Source organism: Cricetulus griseus, assembly GCF_003668045.3.
Source record: "Cricetulus griseus strain 17A/GY chromosome 1 unlocalized genomic scaffold, alternate assembly CriGri-PICRH-1.0 chr1_1, whole genome shotgun sequence".
Classification (NCBI taxonomy): domain Eukaryota; kingdom Metazoa; phylum Chordata; class Mammalia; order Rodentia; family Cricetidae; genus Cricetulus; species Cricetulus griseus.
The window spans coordinates 100581463-100600872 of NW_023276807.1; the positions used below are offsets into that span (position 1 = coordinate 100581463).

The following is a 19410-nucleotide window of genomic DNA, read 5'->3' on the forward strand; positions in this document are numbered from 1 at the left end:
AAGTTTGGCAACACTGGTCACTGAATGAAGAACTGCAATTCACCTCACCCACTTCCAGGACCCTGCCCACAGCCTGGACAGGTGAGACACTGGAAGGTTGACTGTTTTTCTCTTCCTTGCCCAGGTAGGCCAGTCCCTAAGTTCCTCCCACAGGAAAATCTGATCATCTTGGCCTAGCAGCCAAAGACTGATGCCCTCGTCTAGCAGTTGAAGACTGATGCTGCCCTGGAACCTCGGCCTCCAGCAACAATGAAAAGTCTGGTTTTTTTTTTGTTTTTTTTGTTTTTTTTTTTAAGATTCTAGGGCTGTACTTCCTGCTCCTCTGGTAAAAGTTATCATTTTCGGATCTCTGTGATAGGTGTTAATGACCAGTCCCACTTGCCTAGGACTACAGGTCAGCTACTCTGTTCCTCCTGGAGCCACCTAAAACTCACTCCTTCCTTATGCCTGGTTGCCCGGCCCCATATTAGGCAGGGATATCATGGCTAAATCACACTTTTCCTTTTCTTTTCAACCAGCTCCTTCTGGAATTTTCCATCTCTTTCCAGCCTCTGAAGAGTCTTCTTGTCCACCAGCTAACAGTAATCCTTTACCCTACCCTTTTCCATAATCCCTCACTGACTCAAAAATATGGGACACCTATTGTGTCTTTCCACCTTCTGTGGCTTCCCATCATTCTATTAAGATCCGACTCCAGGAATTTACCTACCTATGTCGCTCTCAATACCATATCCCTTTAAAACATATAAGGCCTAGAACCCATCATTCAGTGCCTTCTTAAGAAGGACATCTGTTGTGGAATATTAGTTTAAAATGTGTTACATTTGTTTATGCTACGGAATATTTGTCTAATGATGCAAAGATATATTGCATTCCTTTATGTTACATTTGTTTTTAGCTCTGTGAAGCTGTGTTAATTTGTCTAAAACACTGGATTAGTCTAAAAAAGAGATGAACAACCAGTAGCAAAACAGGAGAAAGGATAGGCAGGGTTGGCAGACAGAATAAATATGAGGAGAAATCTGGGGAGAAAGATCTAGGAGTGAGAGAAGGAGGAAGACTCCAGGGGCCAGCCACTCGGCTACACAACAAGCCACACAGAAAGAAGTAAAGAAAAGATATATAGGAATAAAGAAAGGAAAAAGCTCAGATGCAAAAGGTAAGTGGCTAATTTAAGTTAAGAAAAGCTAGCTATGGGCTAATTTAAGTTAAGAAAAGCTGTCTAAAAACAAGCAAAGCTAAAGCCAGGCATGTATAAGTAATAATAAGCCTCTGTGTGTGCATTTATTTAGGGGGACGGACGGGGACTTATAACTACCTGACCAGTCCATTCATATTTAGAGAGTGCAGTCACCTTAAAAGCATTCTGGCTTAGGCTGGAGAGGTGACTCAGAGGTTAAGAACACTGGCTGCTCTTCCAGAGGGCCAGGATTCAATTCCCAGCACCCACATGGCAGTTCACAACTGTCTATAACTCCAGTTCCAGAGGATCCAACACCCTCACACAGACATGCATAAAATAAAAATAAATTTTAAAAAAACATTCTGGTTTTACAATAACTTTGGATACAAAGGTATATATGTTGCTTGTTGGTGATACAAATTTGAGAGCTTTAAAAGAAAGTTTAAATTACTTGAATATTACATTATTTTACCTGAATATTATATTACTCTTAAATATAATATCTCTGAAACTGAGGGTAGGTTACCTGCCAGCCTAAGTTAGTTTCAAGTGTAAAAGTCAGGCCTTGCCTTTCCCTGGAGCTAACAGGGTTCCTACTGAGATAGGTAAACTCACAAACTGGTTTCAATGAAAAAGCAAACTCAAAACTAGCATGCTGTTGTTGATGGCTTTAAAATGACTTTTTATTCAGCCTTTATGCTCCAATAATGATTTTTAAAAGGACTTGACTGGGGTGGTGGTGGCACACTCCTTTAGTCCCAGTACTTGGGAGACAGAAACAGGCCAATCTCTTTGAGTTCAAGACCAGCCTGGTCTACTAGAGCTAGTTCCAGGACAGCCTCCAAAGCCACAGAGAAACCCTGTCTCAGGGAGAAAAAAAAAAAAAAAAGGCTGGAGAGATGGCCCAGAGGTTAAGAGCACTGGCTGCTCTTTCAGAGGTCTTGAGTTCAATTCCCAGCAACTACATCGTGGCTCACAACCATCTGTAATGGGATCTAGTGCCCTCTTCTGACCTGCATGGATACATACAGACAGAATACTGTGTACATAATAAATCAATAAATCTTTAAAAAAAAAAAAGGGACTTGCTTTTTCAGTGACTGCTCTCAAGAATCAAGCACCTATATTTCATGGTATATGAATAGATAGTTCCAGAATGGAAAAAAATAGAAGATTTACACAAGTTCTAAGGGTGTGAGGAAGTGACTTAAGGTATATGAAAAGTTAAACTTAAAAGATGATAACATGGCGGGGCATTGGTGGCGCACACCTTTGATCCCAGCACTCTGTGAGTTCGAGGCTAGCCTTGTCTACAGAGCGAGTTCCAGGACAGGCTCCAAAGCAATACAGAGAAACCCTGTCTTGAAAAACCCTATATTTGGGGGAAAGAAAAAAGATGATAATATGATATTCAATTTTCAAAGTTCAGAATTTAATACATCAATGTTAAGCCCTTATTTAAATCAATAGAGTTGTCATAAGTGATCTACTTTGGTAAGTTATAGGTACTGACCACTAAAACTTTAAAAACAACTAAAATTATCGTATCACAGACACAAAAGAATTTAAACTTCCCTTGGGCATTTTAACCTGTTCATGTTATGTAGATAACTTCTTAGGCTTTGTTTTGCTATAGCTCAAAGTTGCCATAGCTCATGCTGTTTGCAGACACTTGACAGCTTTCTCTGCAGTGAGATTCAGTGTAGATTAGAGTATGCCTGCTGATACATCTGAAACTTGTATCTCTTTTGGTCAACTTTAAAAATTCATGTAAACTTTAGGGAGTGGGGTGAATGCCTGGGAATTTCCAGCAACTCTGAAGCTCCTTGATTTTACTTTCTGTCCAGTCTACCTATCCCAGCAGATTTCCACTCAACTAACAGACACCACCTAGGAATCATCTGTGGCCCTCAAACTGCTCCAAAATGGCCTCACTTCCCTTAGCCTCCATAGTCCTGCAAAACCAGAGAGCCCTCAACTTGCTGACAGACAAAAAAGGAGACACTTGTCTCTTCCTCAATGAAGAATGTTGTTACTATGTGAACTGGTGCAGCCAAGTAAAAGAGAGCTACAGCATCCAGGGGCCAACTCCTATGAAGGGCTCTCCCTTTGGTATCTCTTGGGCCCCCAGCACCTCCTCCTCCTCAGCCCACTGGCTTCTGTCCCCATAGTAATGATTGCTCTGTGTCTCTTCAGGCTCCTTCAGGAATTAGTGAGATAGTCCCACAGTCAGTAAACCAGGTACTTCCAACGGAATTTCCTCAGGTCTCTTACCATCATTGCCTTCCAGCCAGCTTGCACCTCTACTTTGAACCAGTGTTCCAGCCCTGCCCCTTCTCAAGCGGCACATCAGTTGGAAGTAGCTGCAGGATTGTCAATGAAGGTTGGAGTGTTAGGTCCAAAGCAGTCCCCCAGAACAGCAGTGCTGGTGACAGTGTTCTAAACTGAAGGACTTTGACCAGGTAAACAGAAGCCTAAAGGTGGGTTCTGGTTTACCACAAACCTCCCTTAATATTTCGGAAACCCCACCTTGCTGCCCCACCCCCAAACAGCCTGTATCAGCTCAAAGACTCCCACCCTGCCAACTGTCATAAAATCCTCTTGGTTTTCTGCCATTTTACTTCTCACTGCCCCCCAAAACACACAGATAACCTTTGCAGTTTGATCCCGATAAATCTTTCTTTCTACCCATGGAGTAGTCTGTTTCAGTGATTTCACTATGCCTTTGCTTACACATATATATGAATCTAATAAAGTACCCTTGCAGATGTCAAAGGAATAGTGACAAAAGGAACACCCAGAAATGTTACCATGGTAAAGTGGAAGTCCAGACTGTGAATGTCTTAGGGTTTCTGTTGCTGTGAAGAGACACCATGACCACAACAACTCTTATAAAGGAAATCATTGGGTGGCTTACAGTTCAGAGGTTCAGTCCATTATCAAATCATAGTGGGACATGGCGGACATGGTGCTGGAGAAGTAGCTGAGAATTCTACATCTTGCAGGCAACAGGAAGTAGTCTGAATGTCACGCTGAACAAAGCTTGAACTAAAAAGACCTCAAAGCCTGCACCCACAGTAACACACTTCCTTCAACAAGGCCACACCTCCTAATAATGCTACCCCCTTAGGGGCCATTCTCTTCCAAACCAACACAATTGCCCAGCATGCTGTTGGTATTTTAAACCAGGTATATTATTTGACAAGAGAGCTAAATGCATATTGACATATCAAGCACCAAAAAGCCAAGATTGCTTCCTGAGGCAATGGAGAACTATAAGAAAAAGAAAGGGACCAGAGAGAAAGGTCTGTAGTTCCCCAGAAAGCCAGCCTGCTCCAGTTAGAGATTCCCACTTGAAAAGAACAGCCTGAGCTGGGAACACATTCCCTGTGAACTTACGGCATAATATGTGTTAAAATAATACAAGACCTCTGAGTTGAAAAAATTAGAAAAAAAAAAAAGATACAGTCGTATAGGAGCTGGAGAGACGGCTCAGCACTTAAGAGCACATACTGCTCTTACTGATTCCTGAGTTTGATTCCTAGCAGCCGTGTCCGGTGGCTCAGAAAAGCCTGTAATTCCAGCTCCAGGGTTCTGACAACCTGCATTCATATGCACATACCCACACACATAAATACATAGACATAATCTTAAAAAAATAAAAGTAAATGTTTTGGACAGAATGATAAATACAAGCACCTGAAATCCAGTGGGTATAAATGTGAGGTACAAAAATCTAGGATTCAATTCTCAATAGCAGCTGAAGAAATTGATCTTCCCAACAGCTGATAGAAACAGAGGTAGAGGGGTTTGGCTGGCTCCTGGTGTGCCCCAGCAGTGTGAGGCATTTGGCAAATAAGACAGAGCATGTCCCTTGAACTTTTTTGCTTTTGTTTTTGTTTTGGGATTAGGTCTTACTCTAGTTCCTAGAAGGTCTAGAACTGGCTATGTAGACCAGTCTGTCCCCCAACTCACAGAGATCACCTGCCTCTGCTTCCTGGGTGCTGGGATGAAAGGTTTATGTATCTCATCCAGTCTATTCACTATTCTTTAATTGAACCAGTCCTTATTTAGTCCATAGCATGTGTCAGGCACTGTGTTAGGCATGAGTTCCTGCACTCACACAGCCTGAGCTTAGGGAAAGATAGAAACAACCACAGGGGGCCAGAGAGATGGCTCAGCGGTTAAGAGCACTGGCTTTTTTCCAGAGGTCCTGAGTTCAATTCCTGGCAACCACATGGTAGCTCTCTTTAAAAAAAAAGAAAAGAAAAAAGAAAGAAAGAAACAACCACAGGGTAAAGAGGGGTTTATACCCAGACTTTTCTTTCCTGCCAGCCAATTCTCAAATAACTACACAGAGACATTATTAATTATAAATGCTCAGTCAATACTAACTCTTACATTTTAAATTAACCCATATTTCTTATCTACAGACTGCCACATGACACGGTACCTTTTCTCAGTAAGCAAGTTCGTCTCTTTTTTCTTCTTCTCCAAGTCTTCTTATGACCCTGACAGACTCCTCCCACTTCTTCCCAGCATTCTCTTAGTCTGGTTCTCCCACCTGCCCTAATCCTGCCTAGCTATAGACCAGTCAGCTTCTGTATTAAACCAATCACAGTGACACATGTTCACACAGTGTAAAGGAATATTCCACAGGGGCTGGAGACACAGCTTGGCAGTTAAGAATATGACTACTTTTGCAGAGGACTTAAGTTTGGTTCCCAGCACCCATGTCCACAGCCCCTGTAGCTCCAGCTCTGGTGAATGTGATGCCCTCTTCTGATACGAATGGACACCTGCATTCACATGCACCTACCCCACACAGACACACACATACATACACATAGAATTTCAAATGTTAGAGGGAGAACAGAAACATTAAAAAACCGAGAGAGGGCCAGGTGTTGGTGGCGCACGCCTTTAATCCCAGCACCCGGGAGGCAGAGGCAGAATAGAATGCTAACAAGAAGCCCTTTCCATCTTTGACCTTGGTATCGACCTGGCTTGGACTGAAGAAGAAGAACCCCATGGAAAAGCAGAACCCCCATTGGAAGGGGCCTGGTTCACAATGACAGCAAAGAACGGGGCCACCTGCTAACCTCAGCCACTCACCATGAGCAGCTACTTGATGGAGAAAAGGCTTTCTATGCTCTTTAGAACAGTGAGTCACTGTCTTATCTCTTACCTAATCTAACTGATGTCTAAAAATAGTAATAACAGCAAGAGAGCCTAGTGTCACCAAACACTCCACCTTTAGAACATTACATATAGTCCAAAGAGTCATTTACCTTATGAGACATTGACCATTCAATTTGAAGCCTGTCTAGTGAAACATAACAGTGAAATTTAGGGATTTGAAAACTGAGTCTGTTAAAACGTGTAAAAGATGGTCATTTAAGCCGGGTGTTGGTGGCACATGCCTTTAATCCCAGCACTCGGGAGGCAGAGGCAGGCAGATCTCTGTGAGTTCAAGGCCAGCCTGGTCTACAAGAGGTAGTTCCAGGACAGTCTCCAAAGCTACACAGAGAAACCCTGTCTGGGGGGAGGAGGGAAGCTCAAAGGTTAGGTCAGTGAGATGGCTCAGTGAGTAAAGATGTTTTCTGCCAAACCTGAGGGCTTGAGTTCAAATCCCCTCAGTGGAGGTTAGCTCTGACTCCTGTGTGCTTTCCTCTGACCTCCATAGGAGCGCCATGGCAAGTGCATACATATGCACGTGAGTACACACACACACACACACACACACACACACACACACACACACACAGAGTAAATAAGTAAGTAATAAGTTTTGAAGCCCAGGGGGATGGAGAGATGATGGCTCAGCAGTTAAGAGCACTGGCTGCTCTTCCAGAGGACCTGGGTTTAATTCCCAGCACCCACATGGCAGTTCACAACTGTCTGTAACTCCAGTTCCTGGGGATCTGACACCCTCACACAGATATGCAGGCAAAACACCAATGCACATAAAATATAAGAATAAATAAATCAGCAGGGCAGTGGTGGCACACGCCTTTAGTCCCAGCACTCGGGAGGCAGAGGCAGGTGGATCTCTGTGAGTTCGAGACCAGCCTGGTCTACAAGAGCAAGTTCCAGGACAACCTCCAAAGCCACAGAGAAACCCTGTCTTGAAAAACCAGAAAAAAAAAAAGAGCACATGTTGCTGTTAGAGAAGACCCAGGTTCCATTCCCAGCACCCCCATTGAGGCTTCCAGGTGCCTGTAACTACAGTTCCAGGGGACATGACACCCTCTCACCCTCTTCTGGCCTCTGTGGTCAACCAGGCATGCACACAGTGCACATACATACATGTAGGTTCATACACAAAATATTTTTCTAAATCTGGATTGCTTTGGGTACCAGAAGTTTCTCCTGCTACCACATCTAGAAACACCCGCCCCCAAACTCACACATTACTGAGCTATAAGGAGATAATCCCAGCATTCTTATGCAGGTCCCAGTGGACTCTGGGGTTGAATTAACTGGAATAATGCAAGTCGAAGTCAGGTCACTTTGGGTGGAATCCTGAAGTGGGAATCATGAAGAAAGTTGAGAAATCCACCCTGTTAGATGGAGGGTGGAGGCTCTGGTTCCTTACATTCTGTGTTCAGCATTTAGGCACTGAGGCTGAACAAGTAGCAACTCAGTGAAAACAAAAGTTTTAAAAATTGATTTTTCTTCATTCTTGTGATAATCCAAAAAATATGTATGGGCTATCACTGTTTTAAACTTATCTTCTAAGATGAATGACCCTTTCATCCAAGGAACTCAAAGTACTGTACACTCTAGCCACAGTGAGGCTTGTCACATATCCGAACTGCTACATCACGGGCCAAACTGTCCAGGCTCATCTCTCAGATAAGAAGGGCTCACAAAGAGGGGAAGTTAGCCTTTCAAGGTCACACTGAGTCAAGACCAGAGCAGCTCCTTGAGTGAGGTCTCCCACCCCTCAGGCCTGCACACTATCCTGAGACCATATTCAGGGCACCTTCATCCAGATACATCTTCCCCCACCAGAAAAAAAAAAAAAAAAAAAACCCAACCTGTGGCTGGGTGTATGGCTCGAGCCTTTAATCCCATTTATGAGGGCAGGACACTCAGAAGTAATTTGATCTCTGTGAGTTCAAGACCAGCCTGATCTACAAAGCAGGTTCCAAGCCTGTCAGGGCTACATAGTGAGATGCTATCATCTTAGAAAAAACCAGCAAAAAACAAAAACCTGAATATGAACATTCTTTTCAGATTGGAAATTAACTTAGGCATTTAAAAATAATTTTACAAAGAAAGTGGCATCTGATGGGGTCTTGGGGCAAAGCCTATCCATTGACCCGGCTCCTAAGGATTCTGGCACTAAGTTTTACCATCTTATCTGCCCATAAAATCATAGGCTCAGGAACAACCCACATGGTGACCTGGAATCAGGTGCTTGCCATGAGCCCTGCTGTCTGGAAATATAAAGGCTTAAAGTGTATTGGCTTTGGCCACTGAAGAGAGAACTCCGCAGTCCTTGAAAACTCACAGCTGAAGGGGGTGGGGAGAAGTGTGTGGAGCCTTGTACTTAACAAAGTCAAAAAGGGAAAACATGTGTTTCCCATTTGTCCTGGGATGGGAAAGAAAAACTTTTCCTTTCACTTAATCTTGGTTCAAACAAATAGAGAGACTGCCCTTTTTGTAAACTCACCGAATGTCAAATATTGTTCACTAGCATGGCATCAGTTTACTAAACCACGGCACAGCCACTTTCCTCACGTAATCCCCTCAATTAGAAGGCACTTCAGCCTGGAGAGGGGCAACTAAAATACACATTTCCTATGAATTGGACAAGAGTCAGCCGTGGAGTCAGGTTTCCAAATCTATAGCCTCTGATTTCAGCCAGGGCCCGAGGCAACGCTGCTACAGTCATGACTCAGGGTTTTGTGAGTGAAAGCAAGCACGTCAAGTGATGTAAGAAAATTTCCCCGTTCCCTATCCCCTGGCTGCCTCCTCCCCGGGGAATTCAACCGAAGAGTCTTGGGTGTGTTGTGGGGGGAGGGCATCATGTCCCGGGTGCCCAGCACGCCTATCCTATCGGCTTACAGTGAGCAGGGGTCGGGGCTTACTCAGTGATGACTGCTTTCCTGTTGGTCCGCGAGCTCAGATAATTGCGTTGTAATGTGTGTGAGAATCTCATAAAGTAAACCAAGAAACAAAGGGGCCGTGGTGGTCTGGGCTAAAGTCAAGGAGGGAGGCGTGTGATGCAGGCCCACCTTTGAAGTCACTTTGTTTGTAGAATGTCTACCCCGCTCTCTTGAGGAAGCTGCTCTGGAATGAAGTTCCTGCGCATGTGGGGTTTAGGGCTATTGTCTTTGGCTCCGACTTTCACCTCAAACCCTAGCTAGGACATGTTTAAATCCCATAACAACAGCCTGACATGAAATTGCTCACCCTCTCATTGCATCAGGGGACTTTTACTCGGGCAGATTTTGAATGCCTCATTGTTTAATAGGACAGGAAGTTTATTTTCTATGTAAATGAGGACTCTCTCCCCCACCCCCACCCCCACACCCACACCCTTTAGCTGCTTGGAAGACTGGTGTCTGGTTATCTCCAGTCTAGCTCCTTCTTCGCTGTTTCTTTCTGAGTAAGGCTTCTCTTAGCACCAAATGATAGGGTAAGAGCCACTCAGGGACAGGACAAATTCACATCTCCTGACAAGAAGTGGACTTTCTCAGCTGGGTGCCATGGCACATACCTTTTAGCCCAGCACTTGGGAGAGAGAGGCTGATTAGTTCTAGGCTGGCCAGAGCTACATAATGAAATCCAGTCTCAAAAAAGGAGCTGGGGAAGGGATACCGCTAAAGGTCTTCGTTTTAATCTAAACTGAAATTAGCACACACACACACACACACACAACACATGCACGCACACATACTTGCGCTGGCGAGAACACACATCCTCAAGCCCCTTCCTTTCCTTGGGAATTATTCAATAATAACCAGCTCACATTCCAGGCATCAGGCTGAGGACTCTAAAGTAAAATTATGCCAGACTAGCACTAGGATAAAGCCTACAGCTGAACCATGTTTATACCGTCATTACAGCAAATGTCTGAGAAGAAATTTCTAGAAAAGAAAACCCTCATGGCTCCCCACCTCCATACCATGCAGACAGACTCTTTAAAAGGCATCAGTATAATGATCCCCTGCCAAGAAACTGGCTGAGAGAGGCCCTCAACAAGAAAAAAGTTCAAAGGATATCTATGGTGGAGCTGGAGAGACAGCCCTGTAGTAAAAAGCACTTTTTGCTCTGATAGAAGACCCAGGTCAATTCCCAGCACTCATACTGAGGTTCCCAACCATCTGTTACTCCAATTCCAGGGGATCCAACACCCTCTTCTGGCCTGTTTGAGCACTGCAGGCATGTGGTGTAGACACAAATGCAGGCAAAACACCATACACATAAAAATAAGACCTAGTTAACAATTAGTCTAAAGTCATGAACACTGTCTTCTACACATTCCCAAGAGTCACCATGGTACCCAACAGCATATGTACAAGAGGTTTATTTCTTTAAAATCACAATAGTGCAGGCCTAGGGTGTAGTTCCTAGCATGCATGAAACCCTGGATTTGATCCTCAGGACCTCATACACTGGGAATGGTGCATTCCTGTAATCTCAGCCCAGAAGGGGGTGGTTAGATACTTGAAGGTCAGGAGTTCAAAGTCATCCTCAATTATGTAGTAAGTGTGAAGTCAGCCTCGGCTACTGAGACTCTTCAAACCAAGGAGATTATTACAACTGAACAAGAATTTTATGGCTGTGGGATTGTATACACAATGTGTGTGCTTTTTATCTGTACTTGCCCGGGTGCAATTAAGAAGAGGCCAGAGATCTGCCCTCCATCCTTCATTTCCATGAGCATATAACCTGCAGAGCGTTAGCCACAGCAGCAAACGCCTGAGTGTTCCAGGGCCTCCTCTAAGATTCTGGTTGAACTAAGCTGGCCTGGAATCTGCCCCATCCCCTTTTTAAAGCCCTCCAGGTGGTTATAGTATGTGTCCAGGTGGTTATAGTATGTGTCCAGATGGTTATAGTATGTGTCCAGGTAGTTATAGTATGTGTCCAGGTAGTTATAGTATGTGTCCAGGTAAGTATGTGTCTAAGTGGTTATAGTATGTGTCCAGATGGTTATATTATGTGTCTAGGTGGTTATAGTATGTGTCCAAGTGGTTTTAATATGTGTCTAGGTGGTTATAGTATGTGTCCAGGTGATTATAGTATGTGTCCAGGTAGTTATAGTATGTGTCTAGGTGTTATAGTATGTGTCTAGGTCCTTGTCTATAACTCTGAGTTAGACCCATCCTATTACATGACTACTTTCTATTAGTCCAAAAAATCAAGTCACAGGTGCTAGATCTTTTTTTTTTTTTTTTTGGTTTATTTTATGTGTGTGGGTATTTTGCCTGCATATATGTCTGTGCACAATGGTCATATATACTGCCTAAGGAAGCTAGATGAGAGCATTGAATTCCCTGGAAATGGAGTTACAGATGGTTGTGAGCCACCATGTTAGTGCTGGGAATTGAACCTGGGTCCTCTGGTAGAGCAACAATTGCTTTTAAGTCCTAGGCCGTCTCTCCATCCCTTCTTTGCAGAGTTGTAAGAAGGTACTAGTGCTTCACCTTCCTGTTCCTAACCCTGCTTCCACCCTAGATATCAGCATCTGGGATGTAGCCTCTGTGTCCACACTGTGGAAGAAAAAACAAAAAAACAAAACCATCTCCATAAAATGCTTTCAGGTGTAACAGAGTTTTAGTTGCTTCTTCATTCTCAATAAATGTTACTGTATTTGTATCACATCTAATCATTGTCACATATGAAGTGAGAGAAGCTGAGTTGGTTCAGTGGCTGCTCAGCTGGGTGCTTCCTGGGCACATCTGTGAGCTGGCTTCTTGAGTATCAGGTGCAAATCCATCTTGTAGAAATAACTTTGTCACTAATCTTCAGGAACGTTTGGGGCCTAACATACAGTTTTGCACATTCTAGGTGTTCAGCAAACTTTTAATAAAACTGAGAATATAAAGTCTGTAAATTTGGGGTACCTCCATAAGCTCATATGGTTCCAGAAATTTGAGTGACTGGGCTAAGACAAAGTTGTCCTGGCCCGGCGTTGGTGGCACACGCCTTTAATCCCAGCACTCTGGAGGCAGAGGCCGACGAATCTCTGTGAGTTCGAGGCCAGCCTGGTCTACAGAGTGAGTTCCAGGACAAAAAGAAAGAAAGAAAGAGAGAGAGAGAGAGAGAGAGAGAGAGAGAGAGAGAGAGAGAGAGAGAGAAGAAAAGTTAGTTGTCCTAGTGATTTGATTATGAAACATCACTCAGAAAGTATGGCACGTGGCAGAGCTGGCCAGGATGTGCAGGAGTGATCTGCAGACATGCCTCGGCCACTGTCTATCCCTCCTGCTTCACCCCTGTTTTCACCCTGGTGAACAGCATTTCATGTCACCGTCACCGCAGATGCAGGGTACAGAAGCCACCTTTCCTCCCAGAAAGAATTTAGTTGGTCCAGTTACAGAGCTAGCATTAGATGTGTCTCTCATGCACACAATAGGGGATTTTCTTAATTTGCAGAAGCACTCCTTTGGCCCCAGTTCTCATCATGCTCTGCCCCAGTCAGGTCTGCTTCTGGGTGGGGATAATAGACACTGGGCTGACACTTGTTAGTTTATATTCTTAGTATCTAGTTTAGTATGTTCTGATGATTTGTAGGACTGGCCTCTGCCCACTTTTCAGAATTGTCTTTGTCATTTTCTCCTGATCATTAAATATGAATTTTTAAATCAACATATTCTGTGGTAGTCTTTATTGAAATTTGGAACTGAGGAAAATTATAAATTTAATTTTCTTATTTCACAATACCTATTTTATTTAAATCTCTTTTAAAATCTCCTTTTATTGGAAATGGACTTTTTTTTTTCTCACATAATAGATTCTGGTTACAGTTTCCCCTCCCTCCACGCTGCCTCTCACTCTTTATCAAGATCCTACACAAGTTTGTTGCTAGGAGACTCATGGCCTTGGATGCTATTGTAGTCAGAATGTCTTCAGCTTGTTTATCTCAGCTTGTTCATCTTACATCCAATCATTTTTCTAAGCCTTTGTACTAAGTTAGCTTTTGGGTTTTTTGAAATGTTTTAAGGCTGCAACCACGTGATTGCAAAGAGTGATGTTTTATATTGATATAAAAGTTAAGACAGGTAATGGTCCAAAATATTAATGTCCCAGGACTGCTGTAACAAAGTTCCACAAACAAGGTGTCTAAAGCAACGTAAGTAGGTCAAGTGTCGTCACAGACACCTGTGATCTCAGCACTCACCAGGCTGAAGCAGGTTCATTGTGGGTTCAATTCCAGTGTGGGGCACAGAACATGAGCCTATCTCAAAAACAACAACAAAATAAAAAAGCAAGTCCAATCAGATGTATAATCAATCTCAGTTCTGGAGGCCAGAAGTCAACATGTCAGCAGGCTAATTCCTCCTGAAAGCTCTGAGCTCAGGTCTACTCCAAGCCTCCCTCTGGGCTTCCAGGAGTTGCCAGTAATCCTTGGCAATCACGCTAGTCTCTTGTAGATGCATCACTACAATTTCTGCCTCTATCTTCACATGGCTTTTTTCCCATGTGTCTATCTCCAAATCTCTCCCTCATAAGGCTGTCAGGCCTTGAGTTTTATGGCCTCATCTTGTCTTGACTACATCTTCCAAAACTTACTTAACAAACAAGGTCATATTCACAGATAGTGCCAGCAGTTGCTGGGACAGAGGCACAACCCCATACTGACACCCTCCCCACCTGAGAAGTCCCTTCATTCTCTCTAGGGGAACAAGTACGAGGTACAGTTGGGTTTTTAAAAATACAGAGAAAGACTTTCAAAGAAAGAATGAAAGTCAAGAGTGTGGGTGTGGGCTTCGGGGGAGTCACATCAAGTGTCAGCATTTGCCATATATACACACAAACACAAACACACATACACACACACAAACACGCACACACACACACACACACATTTATATACACACACCGTTTTGGCAGTTCTCAGTACATCTCAAAAGGTTGCTAAGAAACTTTTTTTTCTCTTTGGTAAGTGAGATTATAGGGTGGGATTATAATCTGATAAGGTAAACCAGAAGCCATTAGGGTTGCACAAGAGATTTAGGACATGTCCTTTACTGTAAATGAGGTTTCTGGTGAGATTCCTAGAAAATTGTAGGTTTACAGCTGGGAAAGGAGAATGGCCTTAAGCAAATGTTGCTAATTGTGTTGGAATTCTTGATCCTTAGTTCACAAGAAGCTTCAACATGGGTGAGGGGTCCCTTTCTCTTCCCATGTCCCCATAATTTTCTCTGTCTTTCTGTCCTTCTCAGTACCTGGGGATTAGGATGTCAACATATAGTACGGGAAGGTGCACACAGTCACAGCTTCCAGTGTTCTTGTCTCTGGCCAGACTGCATCTATAATTTGTGACCACATTTCAGTAAGTTCTATACATGTCTCTAACTCACATTCTGACCTCATCAGAAGGATCTTCCTCAGATGTGAGAAATGGTTATGAGCACTATTTTCAGTTGACTGCAGGCCTTTGGAGATGCATAATGTCCACCTTCACAGAATCACAGGGCCTTCCTGGTCCACCTAATCAGTATCGTTCCAGGCATGGCATTCAGAAGGAAGTCAAATTTGGCTCCAAATGCTTTTGGCACAAAGATCCAAAGGATCTTTGAAGTATGGCTGTCTACCAAGGCCATGTACCCAGAGCAGTGGTGAATTAGCTCATCTTTCACTCATCTAACAAATATGTACAGGGCCTGTTATGTGCCAGGCAACAGACCCAAGCCAGGGAGACAGACACCTGAGAGCTGCAGACCTGGCCCTCAGGAAGCCTACTAGTGGGTCCTGAAAAGGTCTAGGCAGATGGCTGGGCAGGGGCCTCAGGATTTCAGAGCTAAAGTACAAAGTCTTTATGATCCTAAAGAAGCAATATGTAAATGAAGGAGGGATTTGGGGTGGAGTGTGGGAGAGTGTTTTAAAAATAAGATTTAAATGAACACAGGCTTGCTTTGGCAGGACACACGCACAATAGCAGGCTCCCTCATGCTATCACACAAGCTGGACCCTCAGCAGAGAATTTTTATCTGCACAAGTGTCAACATCAACTCTCCTGCTTCCAATTACAGCGTTCTTAGCCTTACCCCACCCACCCTGCACTCAACAAACAAACAGCCCAAACCCGCTGCTGGGGCTGGAACCTCCACTGTGTGGATATCAAATCCCTCTCCCAAATTGCAGCAGACAAAATAGCTGAGGCCCAAGGTGTTTCCCCTCGGCCCAGGATACCCAGCCAGGGAAAGCAAATTGAGAAGCCTAAATCAAATGTTTTCAGCAGAACCAGGCCCTGGGGTGGGAGGGAGAGGCCTGTGCTTTAGGCTCTCAACCCATGCTGTTACTTCACGAGCCAAGACAAAGTCAATCCCAGGGAAGTTAATCTGCCCTGGATAGAGTAGGGACACTCCCTGAGGTACAGAGCCAGCTGTGGGCTCAGGGCACCCAGGCCCAGGAAGCTGGGCCTGATGAAGCCACAGGGCCCAAGAGGGAGTAGCTAGTCACCGAGGAAGAGAACTGTGTGCTTGGTTGCTGCCTCTTGATTGATCATATGTAAAGATAACTGTGTTTTAAAAGGTCTGTGGAGGCGGGATGTGGCAGGCACTAACCCCTGCACTGGGGAGGCAGAGACAGGTGGATCTCTGTGAGTTTCAAGCCAGCCTGGTCTACAGAGTTCCAGGACAGCCAGGGCTACTTGGTTTAAAAAAAAAAAAAAGAGTTAAAAAAAAAAGTATGGTTGGGGCAGGAGATGAGGCACTTACCCAGCATACACAAACCCCTGGATTTGATTTCCAGCATAGCATAAAATAGACATGGCACTTACCTATAATCCCAGCATGCAGGAAATAGAGGCAGAAAGATCAGAAGTTCAAGGTCATCTTTGGCTACATAGCCAATTCAAAGCCAGGGGCCAGCCTGGGCTACATAAGACCCTGCCTCAAACAAAACAAAACAAAAATCACAGCTGGTGCTGAGAAACAGATATTTGATGCTCTAGGCCAAGGAGGTCTCAAAAGTTTGAACCCCCTTGAGATGACAATATCCCTGCCCTTGTTAGCCATTCTGTCCCTCATCTCCTTGCCTTTCTCCATCCAGATACATGTATGTTTGTGTAACCCAGATGCATACTTTGTCATGCCCATGTGTGTACACCTACACACACATACATCAGTGTGCACACATTCACTCTCGTGCCTACATACACCCTCACACATATGAATCCTTCCTTTTCCTTATGAAAACATACACATTCATGGATGCACATTGACCCCCACTAATATACATACCTTTCTGTTTTTGTGTTGGTCATGTTAGACGGACACTGTTGGCAATTCTCTCTATGATCCCTGTGAGGCTATATGTAAAATGAAGGATTTGACCCTGTCTTCAATGACAACACAAAGCCTAGGACTTCTCACAGGACTGCGTTTCTGTTTAGACTGCTGACAGTCTAGCTCGCAGGCTGTGCACTGGTCACCTGGAGAAAGCACAGCGGCTCAGTGACCACAGCTGAGTCACATGGCCTTTCTCAGTCTCAGTTTCTCAAGCAGAAAAAGAGGTGAGGGGACCTGCCTCGTGGAGGCAGGAAGGTGGCCTCAGTCAATGAAGTGACACACACCGGCAGTGTTCAGGAGAAAGCATATCGGCTCCCAGTTTGCAGGACCCTGGGATTGGGAGCTTATGGCATTGAAGGCCCAAAACACTAGGGACAGTTTGTGTTGTATCTATTCCAAGGCTCATGTTACAAGCTATCTAGGCACCCCATCCCTCTCCCTTTGCAAAGTCTGGTTAACTGGAGCATTTCCAGAGACCTGAGAAAGAGACTGTTTAATCAATTTCTAATGTCACTGGAACTGTAGGTTTTCATGTTCAAAGCTACAAAGACAGCTGTGGAAAAACAGAAGAAAGAGGGGCTACGGGGAAGGAGACCAAAGAGGCAAACCCTGAAAGGGCTCCCAGGACTGCTGCCTGTAGTATCTGGACCAATGCTGATGGGCACAAAGGGAAAGAAGAGCCACCAAACCAGCTCTTGGCAGAAGCCCCGAGAGCCGCCCGAGGGCTGAAGCCGACAGCAGACTTTTCCCCGAGTTACCATGGCTTCCTTCTGGAGCTAACCTGGTACAGTGGCTGAGGCATGGAAACATGGAAACAACATCTGAGTTCTCTTCCCACCAACCATCTCTGGGCTTCAGTTTCTCTGTCTGGAAGGTGACAAGTTCAGCAAAGTTAGACAAGCCCTCGTCTGTGAGGACAAAATAAAAATGTAATTTTGTGAATGCACGACACCACACTGCACACTTGCCATCTCAATCCTTAACACAACTCTAGAGATGGCCATTGTCACAGTCACTTTACCTAAGAGAATGAGAGATAGGGCAAGCCCCAGATCTGGGGTAGGGTGAGGATTTGAACTCAGGACTGTTGGTCTCTTTGCCCCAGGGCTAGCCTGCTGAGGAAGGACACGTCTGAATCTCCTGTCCCTTTGTGTTGGCCTCTTGTGTGTCTTCTGTAGGCAGGGAAAGGAGAGTCCCAATATTGTGTCACCATCCATATCTTCTCCTGTTTCCATGCCTCAGGCTCCCGCCCTGGTCCCAGGACAGAGCTGGGAGTAAATATCCTGAGGTATCCCTGGGAAGACAACTGGAAGGCAGGGCTAAGCTGGGGGCCTGTGAACCCATGAGGAGGCAGTGATGAAAGGCCTGTATTTCCCCCTTTTGAGAAACACTTTGGCATCGTACAAGTCTGGGGAGGGGCAGGAGGAACTTGGCAGGGATCTGGTTATCAGCCATCTGGAGGAACACTAGAAAAGCCATCTGGAATTGTGAACACTAGAAAAGCCACTGCCCTTTCCCTTTAGCCCTGTTCCCTGTCTGTGGTCACAGCCCTCTGTGCACGGGAGGCTCGGCTGCCCTACTCTGGTCTGATGGGGAAATTCAAAGAGAAATGCCATTCTGAATCCCAAAACAGGCTGGGACTTCCCACCACCATGCAATTTGGCAGCCTTTAGTCTCATGGGACCAAATGAGCTATGATTACACAGCCGCCTGCCCACCCGGAAGCAGGTCTCACGTCATTGCATCAAAGGGGTGACATCCCAATCCAGGTCATCATTGCTAAGTAGCTCCAGTGTGTCAGGGAAAGTGCTCATTTGCATACTCTTGCTTCATCTACTACTGCTTGGGAACCACTACTCACAACCATCTCCACAGGATGTCTGAGACTGCCAGAGTTAATGGAGCCACAAGAGTGGTAATGATGGAGCCTGGTCCAGGGATCTGAGGTCAGAGCCAAGGCAGCTACTCCATAGCCATGCCTCACCTGTTACCTCGTGCTGATGTCTCAAAAGACACCTGAATGCCATTCAAACAGAAATGACTCACATCCAGGCTATCACCCCATGCCCTGCTCTCCCTTTGAATTGGGGACCTCAACAGAGATAGCCTCACAAGGTTCCACCCTCCCCTTGAATTGGCCTTGTTCACCCACGGATGAGTCAGCTGGAATTTTTGGACATTGAAGGTTCAGTGGCTACAGTACCAGGAGCTGTCAGGAGGCTGGAATGGCTGGAATGCGGCTCTGTGGGCTCCAGCCTTCACCCCCATCCCCCCAGGCTCCAAGAGGTTTGGAAGGTAAAAGTCAATGTTTTCCAAGGGTTTGAGGATGGCAGGTGCATGTTAAGACGAAGACAAAGACTGATTCTTCCAGGCGGCCCGCACAGCTTCCCATCCCACCCACACATATCCGTGTTCCAGGTCCAGATGCTCGGAGCCCTGGGCGCCAGTGATGGGCAAAGAGCCACTGATTAGACAGTCACAGTTTAAAAACATGTCCCAGGCTCTTAAAAGATGGAACTCTTGACTTTGTATGACTGTGACTTAACCTTGCAAGGTGTTTTTCTCCTCTCTCTCTCTTTCTCTCTCTCTCTCTCTCTCTCTCTCTCTCTCTCTCTCTCTCTCTCTCTTTCTCTCTCTCTCTGTCTTCTGTCTCTCTCCTTCCATCTCTCTAGAGAGAGGTTCCAAAGATACATGGATGTGCTTTTGAGAGCAGGCGACCAGCATGGTGAAAACAATCCAGGGCTGTGTTGGAGAGTG

The 19410-nt window shown here is 44.9% G+C and overlaps 1 long non-coding RNA gene across 1 annotated transcript in view; it reads right to left on the bottom strand.

Moving 5' to 3' along the window:
* LOC113831527 overlaps positions 1 to 19088 on the bottom strand; it is a 70184-nt gene extending 51096 nt beyond the window's left edge. The window contains exon 1 of the long non-coding RNA XR_004772537.1: positions 17435 to 19088. This is a non-coding gene — a long non-coding RNA (uncharacterized LOC113831527). The remainder of the gene's footprint in view (positions 1 to 17434) is intronic.
* Positions 19089 to 19410: the final 322 nt, after the last annotated feature.